The sequence below is a fragment of the Carassius auratus genome, chromosome 32 (genome assembly GCF_003368295.1).
Source record: "Carassius auratus strain Wakin chromosome 32, ASM336829v1, whole genome shotgun sequence".
NCBI lineage: Eukaryota > Metazoa > Chordata > Actinopteri > Cypriniformes > Cyprinidae > Carassius > Carassius auratus.
Genome location: NC_039274.1, coordinates 15,834,008 through 15,847,755, shown reverse-complemented (window position 1 = coordinate 15,847,755; position 13,748 = coordinate 15,834,008).

Genomic DNA, 13,748 nt, shown 5'->3' with positions numbered 1-13,748 from the left:
GCTAGATGGAGTATTGATTTGATAGGGGTCTCATAATTCATATATCTCTCCGTTTGAAAAGATGTTTTATGTTATTATTTTGATTGAGTGACCCCTGGTGGCCAAAAATCCCCTACTGTACGTTTAAAAAAAAAAAAGTGAAGTAAAAAATTTTTAAGTTTGGGCTCATAAATATTAGATCACTCACACCCTGTCACAGTGTCCAAGAGGGTCTGGCTGCAGACTTGCACTTGCACTCTCAGACTTGCATTCTCAGACTTGCACTCTCAGACACTTGCACTTCCGTTAGTGACGTCACTTCCAGTCTTTATTTTTTATTTTTTTACGTTTTGTTTGAATTTCCCAACATTTTATAACAGTAGCCAGGTGGCGAAGACAAGAAAAAAATAAACTAAATTACAATGTCACTTGCAATCGCTACTTTCACTCTCTGCTACCTGTGACACTTGCAATCGACACAAATCGTGCTTGTTGCCAATGGAGACAAGAAGCTGTGGTGGTGAATAAACACATAAGCATTTTTCCATATAGAATAAACTGTCTACAACTCGTTTATATCACTGTCTTTGTCCATTAAGCTACATTATGTGTTTTATTTATAATGATTTTCTATAGGAGGAAAACGTTTAATGTACAATTTAACGCACTGCGTTCTGTACTCGTCTGCCTGCCTTTACGGAGCTGATCCTTTTAAAATCACTTAATGCATTTCATAATGCACGTTCATATTTGCTGGTCTGTATATACTTTGAGTCAACAACAAGACATATAGGCTATGCATATTTGCTGGTCTGTATATACTTTGAGTCGACAACAAGACATATAGGCTATGCCTACTGAATTGTCTTTATTATCTTAGTCTGTTATTAGGCCACATTAAGTGCTCGCATTGTGTTCATAGCCATCTGCTTGCCTTATTGTACATTAAATAATAACTATATATTTGGTCTTTTAATTGAACTTAACGTATCCTAATACATTATGCCATATTAGGTGTTTGTTTTTTTTCTACAGGAGGAAAACGCTTAACGAAAAACTTTGTGTATAGTAGTAGGCCTACTAATTTAGTTTTAATCGTTTAGTCAATCACCACCACAGCTTCTTGTCTCCATTGGCAACATGCACGATTTGTGTTGATTGGAAGAGACGTCACAGGTAACAGAGAGTGCAAGTAGAGATTGCAAGCTACATTTTAATTTTGTTTATTTTTTCTTGTCTTGCCACCTGGCTACTGTTGTAAAATGTTGAGAGATTCAAAACATAAACGTATAAATAAATAGAAAAAATAAATATAAAAAAAAATAAATAAAGACTGCAAGTGATGTCGTTAGCGGAAGCACAAGTGTCGTAGAGTGCAAGTCTGAGAATGCAAGTAGCGATTGCAAGTGACATTGTAATTTAGTTTCTTTTTTCTTGTCTTCACCACCTGGCTACTGTTGTAAAATGTTGAAAGATTCAAACAAAAAGTTATCAATAAATAGAAAAAAAATAATAATAATAAAGACTGCAAGTGACGTCGCTAGCGGAAGCACAAGTTTCTGGGAGTGCAAGCCTGAGAATGCAAGTCTGAGAGTGCAAGTGCAAGTCTGCAGCCAGACCCTTCTCACCCTGGGTTTCAACTAGGTGTCCTCCGTTCCCACGGTGTCTGTCATCTTATCACTTTCTGTTCCCTTATTTGGTCACCTTCCTCCTTGTTTTAGTTAATTGATTGTTCCCCACCTGTCTCCAGTTTCCCCATTATCCTTCTGTGTATTTATACCCGGTCTGTCTGAGTCTGTGTCACGGAGTCCTTGTCTTATGTGTGATACTTTCCAGAGTCTGTGCTTCCCGTGTGTTCTTGTTTTGTTTTTATGTTTATTGGATTTTCTGTTTTTTGACCCTGCCTGGACTGTTTACCCTTTTGGATTGCCCTTAAATAAACCTCTTACCTGCATTTGGATCTCACCCGTGTTTCTTGTATCACAGAACGTGACAAAAGGACTCCGTCACGCAGAGATCCAGCGGTATGTCGGTTAACGCTTCTTCCCCAGCCACCGAGCAGGAGAGAAGCGATCGGTTTGAGGGAACCCACCTGGTCGTGTTTCGCGGGAACAGGGGAGGTCGCCGAGGAGGAGGTGGGCGAGAGGAAGCTCAGCATCATTCTCCACCATGGCCCCCCTTCGACTCGGGGCTCACGTGGGAGGGACCAGAGCCACTGTCTCACCAGGGCAGAAGAAGAAGGCCAGCAACACTGCCCATGATGGCCGCAGGTCCAGCGCCACAGCACAAGATGGCCGCCAACCCAGCGCCGCTGAGGTGCATGGCTGCCAACCCCGCACCACGAGGCAAGTTGGAAGCCAGCCTCACACCACAGTGCAAGATGGCTGCCAGCTCAGCACCAACGCCCAAGATGGCCGCTGACACCTTTCTCGATTACTTCGAGATGTTATCTAAGATCTTAGAGATTCCCAAGACGGTTCATGTCATGGCTGCTGAGCCAGCACCTCAGCACAAGATGGCCGCCAGCCCAGCGCCACAGCACAAGATGGCCACCAGCTCAGAGCCACAGCACAAGATGGCTGCCAGCTCAGAGCCACAGCACAAGATGGCAACCAGTCCAGCGCCACAGCACAAGATGGCCACCAGCTCAGAGCCACAGCACAAGATGGCCGCCAGCTCAGAGCCACAGCACAAGATGGCCACCAGTCCAGCGCCACAGCACAAGATGGCCACCAGCTTAGAGCCACAGCACAAGATGGCCGCCAGCCCAGTGCCACAGCACAAGATGGCCGACTCAACGCCTGAGTCTCCAGACAAGGTGCCACCGACTCGCCATCATAGAGGGCGGAGGAGGAGGAGACAGGCGTCTACCGTTCCTTAAAGCCCGGAGAATGTTCCCGAGCGGGTCGCTGCCATCCAGGAGGACGTACCAGAGGTGCCCGAGGCCTTTCCTGATGCGGTGCCCGATGCCGCTCCTGATGCTGTTCCGGAGGCCGAGGCGGTGCCCGATGCTGTTCCGGAGGCCAAGGCAGTGCACAATGCCAAGGCAGTGTCCGTTGCTGTTCTGGAAGCCGAGGCGGTGCCCGATGCTGTTCCGGAGGCCGAGGCAGTGCCCAATGCTGTTACGGAGGCCGAGGTGGTGCCCCATGCCGAGGCAGTGTCCGTTGCTGTTCTGGAGGCCGAGGCGGTGCCCGATGCCGAGTCAGTGTCCGTTGCTGTTCCTTAGGCCGAGGCGGTGCCCGATGCTGTTCCGGAGGCCGATGTGGTGCCCGATGCTGTTCAGGAGGCCGAAGTGGTGCCCGATGCCGAGGCAGTGTCCATTGCTGTTCTGGAGGCCGAGGCGGTGCCCGATGCTTTTCCAGAGGTTGAGGCGGTGCCCGAGGCCGTTCCTGAGGCCGTTCCAGAGGCGGTGCCCGAGGCCGTTCCAGAGGCGGTGCCCGAAGCCGAGGCGTCTCACGTCTCCACAGGCAGTCCAAAGTCAAGTCAGGTGCCCATTGACTTTCCAGAGTTGAGTCAGTTCCCAGTTGACCCTCTTGAGCCGAGTCAGGTGTTCATGGACCCTCCTGAGTCAGGGTTAGTTACCGTTGACCATCCAGAGTCAGGGCTAGTTCCTGTTGTCCTTCCAGAGTCAAGTCAGGTTCCAGTTGACCCTCCAGAGTCGAGTCAGGTTCCAGTTGACCCTCCAGAGTCGAGTCAGGTCCCAATGAACTCTCCAGAGTCGAGTCAGGTCCCAGTGAACTCTCCAGAGTCGAGTTAGGTGTTCGCGGACCCTTCAGACTCAGGGCTAGTCACCGATGACCTTCCAGACTCAGGGCTAGTCACGATGACTTTCCAGAGTCAGGGCTAGGTACCATGGACTTTCCGGAGACAAGGCTGGTCACAGTTGACCTTTCAGAGTCAAGTCAAGTCACTGGTGATCTTCAAGGACTGTGTCAAGTCACCAATGATCTTCGTGAACCGAGTCATCTTCTGGAGTCCAGTAAGAACACCAGAGGATTACCTCCCCCTAAGCCTCCACCTGTCCTCCTCCCTCCTGGTCTCCTTGTGTTGTGTTACATTCTGGTACCTGTTCCCCATGTTTTTCTTTTCTGGCCCTCAGTCCCTCCCCCTTATCCTCCACCTGACCGCCTCCCTACTGGTCTCTGTTTTGTGTTTATCGTGGAGCGTCTGGGAGCCGCTCCGTAGAGGGGGGGTACTGTCACAGTGTCTGGGTTGTGTTGCCTGGGTTTCCACTAGGTGTCCTCCGTTCCCACGGTGTCTGTCACCTTATCACTTCCTGTCCCCTTATTTGGTCACCTTCCTCCTTGTTTTAGTCAATTGATTGTTCCCCACCTGTCTCCAGTTTCCCCATTATCCTTCTGTGTATTTATACCCGGTCTGTCTGAGTCTGTGTCACGGAGTCCTTGTCTTATGTGTGATACCTTCCAGAGTCTGCGCTTCCCATGTGTTCTTGTTTTGTTTTTATGTTTATTGGATTTTCTGTTTTTTGACCCTGCCTGGACTGTTTACCCTTTTGGATTGCCCTTAAATAAACCTCTTACCTGCATTTGGATCTCTCCCGTGTTTCTTGTATCACCGAATGTGACACACCCAAAGCAGTTATTGTAAATTAAATGATCACAGATAATAGTTTTGATTTACTCTGCTTGACTAAAACCTGGCTAAAACCAAATTATTATATTGGTCTAAATTAGTCTACTCCACCAAACTACTGTTTTAAGCATGAGCCTAGTCAGACGGGTCGTGGCGGAGGTGTTGCGACAATATATAGTGATATTCTCAATGTTACCCTGAAAACAGGATACAGGTTTAACTCTTTTGAAATACTTCTGCTTAATGTTACACTGTCAGACATGCAAAAGAAATCTAATGTATCTCTTGCTCTGGCTACTGTGTAAAGACCACTAGGGCCATATACAGAATTCTTACAATAATTTGTAGATTTCTTCTCCAACCTTCTGGTTACAGTTGATAAATTGCTAATCATGGGAGATTTTAATATTCATGTTGATAATACAAATTATGCATTAGGCATTTACTGACCTAATAAACTCTTTTGGAGTCAAGCAAATAGTCACCGGGCCCACCCATCATTTTAATCATACACTAGATGTAATTATATCGCATGGAATCGATCTTACTGATATAGATATCGTACCTCAAAGTGATGATGTTACCGACCATTTCCTTGTCGTGCATGTTGCATGCAACTATATGTCTCAGTGGTACCATCTGGGCAGAACTATTGTTCCAGCCACCAAAGACAGATTCGCAAATAGCCTGCCTGACCTATCTCAATTGCTATTTATACCCAAAAATACACATGAACCAGACGAAATGACTGGCAACATGAGCACTATTTTCTCTAATACATTATAAGCTTTTGCCCACATCAAATTGAAAAAAGGTTGGAGAAAGACGTACTGTGCCATGGTATAACAGTAATACTCACTCTCTCGAGAAAGAAACTTGTAGTCTTGAACACAAAAGGAGAAAAACTAACTCGGAAGTTTTTAGAATTGCATGGAAAATGGTATGTCCAGCTATAGTCAGGCTCTAAAAACTACTAGGGGAGAGCATATCCACAAACTCATAGAAAATAACCAAAACAATCAATAAAAAGTTTTTATTTAGCACAGTGGCTAAATTAATATATAAACAAACGTCACCTGATTCAAATATTCCTTCAACGTTTAATAGTAATGACTTTATGAATTTCTTCACTGATAAAATAGATAACATTAGAAATACAATATTGAATGTAGATTTTACAGCGTTTAACACTTCAGTTTCATCCATCGCACCCAAAGATAAACTGTAAACTGTACTTTATTTGTAAATAATAAACACAGGAAGAGCTAAATAAACTTATCACTGGATCTAAACCAACAACATGTTTAATAGATCCTGTACCCACTAAATTACTGAAAGAGTTGTTACCTCTAGCCGAAGAACCGCTTCTGAATATTATTAACTCTTCGTTATCTTTAGGTCACATTCCAAAACCATTTAAGCTGGCGGTAATTAAGCGTCTTAAGAAACAACAACGAGATCCTAGTGAACTGGCAAATTATAGGTATATTTCAAATCTTCCATTTATGTCTAAAATCTTTGAAAAAGTTGTGTCTGCTCAATTGAGCTCCTTACTGCAAAAAAAATTATGTATGAAGAATTTCAGTCAGGTTTCAGGCCCCACCATAGCACAGAAACTGCACTTGTTAAAATTACAAATTACCTGTTTCTTGTGTCAGATCAAGGCTGCATCTCATTGATCGTTTACTTGATCTTAGTGCTGCGTTCGACACCATAGATCATGACATACTCATATATTACAAACCTAAACAGGTATTCAAGGGCAGGCTCTAAGATGGTTTAGATCCTACCTGTCCGATCGCTACCATTTGTTTATCTAAATGGGGAGTCATCTCATTTATCACCAGTAAAATATGGAGTGCCACAAGGATCCGTCCTAGATTTCCTACATGTATTCATACACAATATACATGTTGCCCCTTGGTAATATTATTAGAAAATATGGGATTTGTTTCCACTGTTATGCTGATGATACTCAGCTATATATCTCAACGAGACCAGATGAAACTTCTAAATTATCTAAGCTAATGGAGTGTGTTAAAAATGTAAAAGATTGGATGACCAATAATTTTCTCCTATTAAATTTGGATAAGACAGATATATTAATTATTGGACCAAAAAACAGTTTGCAACTGGACGGATGCACTCTACACTTCCTCTACAGTGAAAAATATGGGTGTTATATTAGACGGCAACTTGTCTTTTGGAAATCATATTTCCCATGTTACAAAAACTGCATTCTTCTATCTTAGAATTGCCAAGCTACGAAACATGTTACCTGTTTCTGATGCAGAAAATCTAGTCCAGGATAGCAAAGTCCACTAAAGGGGGTAGAGCTTTTTCACATTTGGCTCCCAAACTCTGGAATAGACTTCCTGATAATGTTCGGGGGTCCGACAAACACTCTCTCTGTTTAAATCTAGATTAAAAACGCATCTCTTTCACCAAGCATGTCTCTATTTGTTTCTATGTGTTATCACAGGATTTACATCCCATGGTAACTAGGATTTACACAAGCTCCAGTCTGAATCCAGAACACCTGAGAAGAGATGATGCTGACCCCTCAGAGGACCCCAGATTATGCTACCTTGAATCAACAAACATAACTAACAAATATTGCTACAAGTGTGACTGCATCATATAATAATTTGCTGTTGATAATGTTCATCGTCTGGTTGACCAAGTCTTGTATTCATTTTTCAGAAAAATCCTGTCATGCGCGCACAAACTGACAGTCACCACTTATAAGCTACTACTAAATATTGTAGAAACGTAATTTTCTGTAAAGTTGCTTTGTAATGATTTGTATTGTAAAAAGTGCTATAAAAAATAAACTTGAATTGAATAAAGCAAGAAGACACCGCTCAGTAAGCAAGAAGAAATGATCACCGCATGATGCATGCTGGTTAGAAAAGTGTCAGAGTTACGTCTGCCTTGCTCTGATGTCATGCTGATGTGTGCCAAAAAACTCATGCAACAGCAAGGCGGCTGTGTCGGATTGAGCAGTCGAGCACAGTCGCTCTCCACCGACTGCGCTATTCAAAAACATGATACATTTTCTTTTTATTCTAAGAATTAGATTACCCATTTATTTATTTATATTTACATGCAAACTAAACAAAAACAAGTTGAGAATTAGGATGTGCGTTTATTCTTATTTTATTTTTTTCCCTTAATTAGAATTCTTCCTTGTAATTTTCACTTTATTCTATTGTATTTTTTTGTGAATTTATAAATCAATCCATAAAAAATATACATGCACATATACAGTATTGTTCAAAATAATAGCAGTACAATGTGACTAACCAGAATAATCAAGGTTTTTAGTATATTTTTTATTGCTACGTGGCAAACAAGTTACCAGTAGGTTTAGTAGATTGTCAGAAAACAAACAAGACCCAGCATTCATGATATGCACGCTCTTAAGGCTGTGCAATTGGGCAATTAGTTGAAAGGGGTGTGTTCAAAAAAATAGCAGTGTCTACCTTTGACTGTACAAACTCAAAACTATTTTGTACAAACATTTTTTTTTTTTTCTGGGATTTAGCAATCCTGTGAATCACTAAACTAATATTTAGTTGTATGACCACAGTTTTTTAAAACTGCTTGACATCTGTGTGGCATGGAGGCAGCCAACTTGTGGCACCTCTCAGCTGTTATTCCACTCCATGATTCTTTAACAACATTCCACAATTCATTCACATTTCTTGGTTTTGCTTCAGAAACAGCATTGTTGATATCACCCCACAAGTTCTCAATTGGATTAAGGTCTGGAGATTGGGCTGGCCACTCCATAACATTAATTTTGTTGGTTTGGAACCAAGACTTTGCCCGTTTACTAGTGTGTCTTGGGTCATTGTCTTGTTGAAACAACCATTTCAAGGGCATGTCCTCTTCAGCATAGGGCAACATGACCTCTTCAAGTATTTTAACATATGCAAACTGATCCATGATCCCTGGTATGCGATAAATAGGCCCAACACCATAGTAGGAGAAACATGCCCATATCATGATGCTTGCACCTCCATGCTTCACTGTTGTGTTTGTCTTTGTCTTTGTGACAGTTGCAAGATTGAAAAAATGGAAGGTTATGCTTGCTTACTAAAATAAGTTGTATGCCAATATCCATCAGTGCCGACTCGACATGCCTGCAACAACCCTTAACATTCAAAAACTGTCCAACAATTTGTTTGACAGGTCACATAACAAGATGAGAGGCTTGTTTCAAAAGGAGGGAAAGTTTGATTTATGTCAGAGGGCATAAGACACGAAAAGTTAGGTTACCTATGGTTATTATATATATAGCATGACCATCTTTGTTATTTCTTCAAAATTTGTCACAGATCATAATCTTTAGATTTATTATTTTAGTTGATGCCTTTATGTAAAAATGTGGAACACAACACAATCACTTCATTCTTAAGAGACTGTAACTAGAAGAGTATATAAATAAATGTAAACTACAGCAAGTGCATGACAAAGCAACACTAAAGCAGTTATGGATAAGGGGCAAAAGTGTGTTAAGTTACTGCATTTCTTGAAAACAAGATTTTAAAGAGAAGTTTCACCACTGAAATAAATAAAGTGTGAGAGGAACGTTCCATCCCATCATAATGACATCATTATGTGTGGGGTGTACATTCAGTGGCCGTACACAACCAACAATGCTTTGAAATTGATGCAGGCAGTTACTGGTTGTGGCTGAATGAGCCCCCTTTAAGCTGCTGTGATGATAATTCACAATGTTTCTAGATTATTGTGTAGAGTGATACGATGCATTTTAAATGATTTCTAAAAGCTTCATTGGTCAAAAAATGAACTTTTCAGTGTGAATGAGTACTAGTCAGGTTAATCATTATTATACTAAACAGATTGTAAGAGAAGACTCATTGCTATAAAAGGAGGGAAGAAGCACTTCCAATCATTGTGTTCTTGTTACCAATGGTTACCTCCGAAGAAACACATGCAGCCATCATCACTTTGCATCAAAATGTCCTTACATGCAAGGACATTTCTGCAAAGAATATTGTTCCTGAAAAAAAACAATTTACCGGATCATCAAGAACTTCAAGAAGAGCGGATGGACTGGAATGAAGAAGTCTTCAGGACGTCCCAGAGTGTCCAGCAAGAGACTGGACCACCTCCATCTGAGGAGTCAGCTACATAATCTCTAATTGTATTAATCTCTGTGATCTGAAATCACTTTCTCCCATTAATCTTTAATTGTAAATGAGAAGAGTATTTGAGACTGTGGCGGTCTTTCAGAAGTGTGGGAGAGTGCCTGGGGGGATGTGCTCCAGAGGCTATATTCTCTGTTTGGGCATAACATCTAACAGCCACAATTTATGTCTCATTATGACCTCCTACTGTACCTATTTAAAAAACCTGTCGAGACCAGATCAGCAGGACTTGCATTTCTTAACTCAATACATTCTTGTGAGGAAACGTCAAAAGGTGCCTACTGTAGTATTTTCAACCCAGGAAAAACAAAAAAAAACAATGTATCCATGATGACATTTCTGCAAAAATATATTATGTTGCCGTTTTATGGCATTTTCAAAGTGAAAAGTCCAGTGAGTGCCACTCAAAGATTGGCCAGTTTTATCCAAAACACATTAATGTGAATCTGGCAATTTTAATATTATGCTGGTTGTCACTAAAAGGTTAAAGGGATAGTTAATCCAAAATTTTAAATTTGATGTTTATCTGCTTACCCCCAGGGCATCCAAGATGTAGGTGATTTTGTTTCTTCAGTAGAACAGAAATGGAGATTTTTAAATCAAATCGTTGTAGTCTGTTAGTCATATAATGCAAGTGGATAGGAAACACGGCTAAAACATACAATACAAAAATGAAAATAAAAATAAAAATAAAAACCCATACACAAACAAAACCAAATTAAACCCTGCGGCTCATGACAATACATTGATGTGTAAACACACAAGACGATTGGTCAGTGCAAGAAGCTGAACAGTATTTATATAGTTTTTTTTTTTTACCTCTGATACACTGAACTCTATGAGCGCCCCCTTAAAATACAAGGCTTGTTTGAGATGTGCCTTGCCTGAAATGTGGGCGAGGGTAGATGGCTGCAGTAAGAGGATGGGTCAAAAAAAGATCTTTGAAGTCGGACACTTCCTTAATCTGGCTGTTTTGTTGCCTGTAAAAGTCAGCAATGGAGGAGAACGCAGACAGAGTGGATGCAATCGAAATACCACTGTTTTGTCATCATGTGCATCAATTCCTTTGTTCTGCTGAACATAAAAGAGGAAATTTAGAAGAATGTTAGCAAACAAGCAGGTTTCTGCCACCATTTCACGTCCATAGTATTTTTCCATACTATATAAGTCAAATCTGTTTTGTAGCAAACAAGCATAATGGCTCAACAGTCCACTTAGATATGTACAGTATTGTTCAAAATAATAGCAGTACAATGTGACTAACCAGAATAATCAAGGTTTTTCGTATTTTTTTTATTGCTACGTGGCAAACAAGTTACCAGTAGGTTCAGTAGATTCTCAGAAAACAAATGAGACCCAGCATTCATGATATGCACGCTCTTAAGGCTGTGCAATTGGGCAATTAGTTGAATTAGTTGAAAGGGGTGTGTTCAAAAAAATAGCAGTGTGGCATTCAATCACTGAGGTCATCAATTTTGTGAAGAAACAGGTGTGAATCAGGTGGCCCCTATTTAAGGATGAAGCCAACACTTGTTGAACATGCATTTGAAAGCTGAGGAAAATGGGTCGTTCAAGACATTGTTCAGAAGAACAGCGTACTTTGATTAAAAAGTTGATTAGAGAGGGGAAAACCTATAAAGAGGTGCAAAAAATGATAGGCTGTTCAGCTAAAATGATCTCCAATGCCTTAAAATGGAGAGCAAAACCAGAGAGACGTGGAAGAAAACGGAAGACAACCATCAAAATGGATAGAAGAATAACCAGAATGGCAAAGGCTCAGCCAATGATCACCTCCAGGATGATCAAAGACAGTCTGGAGTTACCTGTAAGTACTGTGACAGTTAGAAGACGTCTGTGTGAAGCTAATCTATTTTCAAGAATCCCCCGCAAAGTCCCTCTGTTAAAAAAAAGGCATGTGCAGAAGAGGTTACAATTTGCCAAAAAACACATCAACTGGCCTAAAGAGAAATGGAGGAACATTTTGTGGACTGATGAGAGTAAAATTGTTATTTTTGGGTCCAAGGGCCACAGGCAGTTTGTGAGACGACCCCCAAACTCTGAATTCAAGCCACAGTACACAGTGAAGTGTGTACTGCCATAAAAAACACCCTCCCATAAAAAAAAAAAAAAAAAACTTTAACTCACATTTGTTTGTCTCTGTGTGCTTTATATTATTCTTTAATAATATTTATTGTCTTTCTCCCTCATTCTCATGCTATTTTACTTAATCCACAGCATATCAATTTATCCTTTTATCATGTAATTGAGGCTGTCACTGAGGTTGCAGAATGGTTAGCATGTAATCATTACCTTTTTTCGTATCCTTATTAAATTACGGCTAATGTAGAGTTATTACAGTGTTATTTGAATTAACACGGTAATTGTTTCATGCACCCTAATAATCTGAACTGATTTTCTGACTACCTTCACAATCAGATAAAAAAAAAAAAAAAGTTAACACTTTAGAATAGGTAACACTTGTTAACTATTATCTATGACATTTCTCTCAATAAATTCTTAATTTGATGCTTATTAATAGTTCGTAAGGTAGTTGTTAGGTTTAGGTATTGGGTTAGATTAGGGATGTAGAATAAGGTCAAGTAGAATAAGGCATTAATATGTTCTTAATTAGCACTAATGCATGGCTTATATTTTAGTAATATGCATGCTAAGCAACTAAAAGGTGTAAAAACTGTTACCAAAACAGTACCTTGCATATTGTGATGTTTTCTTTGCAGAAAATTAATAATTCAAAGGCATTTACACCAAATGCCACATCCATTAGAAAGAGTCTGCCACTAAATAAATCTAGTATCTGGAGGTGTTGAACTATGTCTGACAATGTAGACTAATGGAAGTTTTAATCATCAAACAATTGGAGTGAACATCAAAGCTAAGCAGGACTCCTTGCTTGACAATAATACTATTCCATTAAGATTATCTCCACTCATAAAAAGTCCTTCCTTTTTAATTTCATGTTCGAACTGAGTCATTATATTGTAATACTCACAGGAACAAGTCTGTAGATTGTGCAATTAACTTTCTAGAACAAAACGCTTTTGGTGTAGTGGTGCATTCCCAGAGGTGTTCCGAGATTCTTGGTTGTGATGTTATAAGGGCTGTTCTAACGTTTTTTGTACCAATTTTATTGGGTGTAGACCACATAAACCACTTATTAATTAGAAGATAGGATTCCCACTGTGGACTTTTCTCAGTGAAAATGTGAGGAGACTGAATCCCCATATGCACTGGAATGTCCTGCTTAAAGCTTTGTGTAAGCACAGCAAGTGATCTCCGCACATGGCTGAATCCTCAGTGTCGGGGTTCACAGGGTAATATTCTCAGGGTGACTGTCATAGAGGATTAGATGTTCAAAACGGTGCCACTGCAGTGTTGCTGAGGTAAATGTTTGTTCTGCAGAGCATGCTTCTCTCTCTCTCTCTCTCTCTCTCTCTCTCTCTCTTTAGATGGAATGCTTATTCACCTTATTTTCCATGGCAACAACGGTGCCGCCATTGCGCTCGTTTTGTCATCTTACTTCCGGCTGAGGGACCGGACGTAACGTAGCTAAGCTAGTGGCTAGATAACAGAACGCAAATGCTCAGTTAGGGGCTGAATAACAATTGTATTTAAAAAAAAAAAAAAAAATTGCACCAACGATGTAGCGAACACATTGTGAAGCGGTCGGGGTGTTGTGGTGCACTTTACAATTTATACCCACCACCTAAAGAAGAGAAGCACCTGAGGAAATGGATGAAGGCGCTAAATTTGAAGCGCCCAACAAGTGCTCTTATGTGTGTTCGTAGCATTTCATGGACGGGAAGGCGACTGACGAACACCGTTAACCCGAGAAATGGCTCGACTACGATGTTCCGTTAAAGAGGTCACGCCGGGGATGAAAAGGTTGTCATATTCGGGTAGGCTAACCTTAACTAGCTATGTGTTTGCTCGCCTAACGTTAGATTTTTGAAGTCCGTTCTATGAATACATATAAGA